This window comes from Micropterus dolomieu, linkage group LG15 (genome assembly GCF_021292245.1).
Source record: "Micropterus dolomieu isolate WLL.071019.BEF.003 ecotype Adirondacks linkage group LG15, ASM2129224v1, whole genome shotgun sequence".
NCBI classification, from domain to species: domain Eukaryota; kingdom Metazoa; phylum Chordata; class Actinopteri; order Centrarchiformes; family Centrarchidae; genus Micropterus; species Micropterus dolomieu.
The window spans coordinates 2,300,703-2,303,309 of NC_060164.1; positions in this window are offsets into that span (position 1 = coordinate 2,300,703).

The following is a 2,607-nucleotide window of genomic DNA, read 5'->3' on the forward strand; positions in this document are numbered from 1 at the left end:
ATTTTTCCTCTTCAGAGAAACGTGTGAAGCTGAGTCCGGTTCCAAAGCTGCCAGATGCACACACACGTTTGGCGCACGCACTCTGCTGTGAGAAGGATGGACCGGTGTGAGGGCTGAGCACAAGAGCGGAGAGAGAGCCAATGGAGAATGAGCGACGACACAAAAAAGCCAGTGGAACATGCGCACAAAAGCCGGTACAAATACCAAGAGCAAATGATGCAAGAGCGGGGAAGATTGCCGGGTTCTCTGGCAATGTGGCACACTGCCCTGTACTGACTGTAAACATGCGGTGATTAAAACACTAAGGACGACAGTTTCACAAAAATACTGCGCTCATCTATTTATTTACCTGGCTTTTCTCTTCCCCCTCCGTGTCCTGAGACTCTTGTAAAGATTAAGAACATTAAAAACAATTTAACTATCTTATCACCACGTGCTTAAGAATAACAAGGATTCGCCCTCATCCTGTCCCGTCTACACCCTGTCTATCTCTAAAATATCTTGCCGCTATAACGGACCAGTTTTTGTAGTAGCCTAGGGTAGCCTACAACTTCTGCTCAGTGAAAGATTTATCAGGTCTCTTGTGAGTTTTTTTGTTCATAAGTGCACCAAGGTTTATTCTGAATCAATCCAACATCCAACGCAGGGGCTTTGTCTTTCTCAGCAGTATCATATGATGAGATTAAGCATGGTGCTTTTCACAAACCTGTCAGGCCTGTCAGCAGGTTTTTGTGGCTGATAGCAAGGAAGAAAGGCTCATGATAAGCTATTGGCAACCTGATGTGTAAGAAACCTAGAGATGTAGACACCATGAGTTATTTTTCTATTTATGATGCTTAAATCATACATCCTTGCACTTTAGTAGGCTATTTTACAAGCATTTAACAATCCACGTGAGGTGAGATTTGGCCCTCAGACTGAGCATGATGGAAAGCAGAGGGCTGTCAGCACCATGGCCAGCGCTCTGTGCCTGCTAGATGGCGCTGTTGCTCGCTCTTTTTCACCCTTTAGGCAGTTCATTTTGGAACAGGAGCACTGGAAGAAAGAATAAATGTTGAATAATGAATAAATATTTTAGGTAGAAGAAACTTCAAATAGTCATTATTCATCTCTGAGTTAAGGACTGAATTGCACATAATGTGCATTACATTTGTTCACATTTAGGCTACTCATGTGAATCATTGTTGCACCTCTGATATTTTACCACGAGATGGCGCTATAATAAAGCTATTGTACACGTATTTACACAACAAACAAATGTTTTTGTAGTACATGACCATAGAAAAATAGGTAGCAATAAATACACTTCTGGCTCTGCTGGAAGGTTATTAATGTTTAATGTTATTTTGGGAATTACTCCTATAATAAAGTACATAGTATTGCCTCTTTTTGTATGAAATGTGCTGTATAAATAAATGTTTATTAATAATAATAATAATAATAATAATAATAATGATGATTATGATGATGATAATGATAATGTTTCAAATAAATTAAAAATATATAAGACCACCAGTGCCTGCTATGGAGCCCCAAAAACAACAAAAGGCAGTCAAAGATTAACAGATGAGTCAGAATGTTAAAGGGGCACTCCAACAATTTGACATATCAATGTGTTTTTTTTCTATGCCTGCAAATGTGAAGAAAGTTGTGTAAAGCCTCCAGAGGGAGCTGTGTGAAATCTGAAGAATGTCCTCAAGCCTTGTCAGCTTCAGTTGGGGCTGAAGACTACAAGTTTGAAAATGAAAAAAACACTGGGGAGTTAGGAAGAAGTGAGCCTGCTCCTCATTTCAGCTTGAGGCCAGAGGCTGCAGGTTGCATTAGCCGCTACTAGAATAATATAACCCAATCTCTGATCCAAACTGTTGGTGGTCAAGTTGCATTGTTGCTCCAGTTTTTGACATCAATTTTGATCCTTTAAAAAACATATTGTTGGATTGCATTGCTAAATTGGTGCAGTGCTCTTTTAAGGGGGAATTAAACATTTCTTCTTGCATTCCATTTTCATTATTGATTTGACAGTATTATTTATTGATTATAATAAGTTAAATCTTTTACTGTCTGGCTTTTGTAGGTTTTTGGGGTTCCACATCTTTAACGTAACATATGATTATCATGTACTTGGAGGAATATAAGATATTTTGTAGGTTTTGTAACATATATAAAGGGTTTGGGGGAAAGAACAATCGGTAAAATCGGCTGTGGATTTTATAAAAGAATAGCCTAATCAAAAGACTGCCATGTTTTAAGTATCCACCTGCCATAAAGCCCTGGTAATACAATAAAAGCAGCATCTAGACGAGGAGAGGTGAGACAGAAGCAGCCCTCTGTCTCATTGCCTCTGTTATTTACTGTCATCTGTGTTGTCCTCAGTGACCTTAGCTCTGCTGTTGCTAAGTTGAGCTAAACTTTCCCTCCCTCCACCAATAGAGACAGACTGTCCCCCTTCCCCTCACAGCTGTGTGGCCTGAATGCTGGAAATAACCAACAGCCTGTGGATCAGGAGTCATGGCTATTTAACAGTGGCAAATGTTGGCACTGTGCCGCAGTAAACTAGAAGAAAAAAACAAACACAGAGAAAGACATCGCTGAGCTTTATAATGGAGA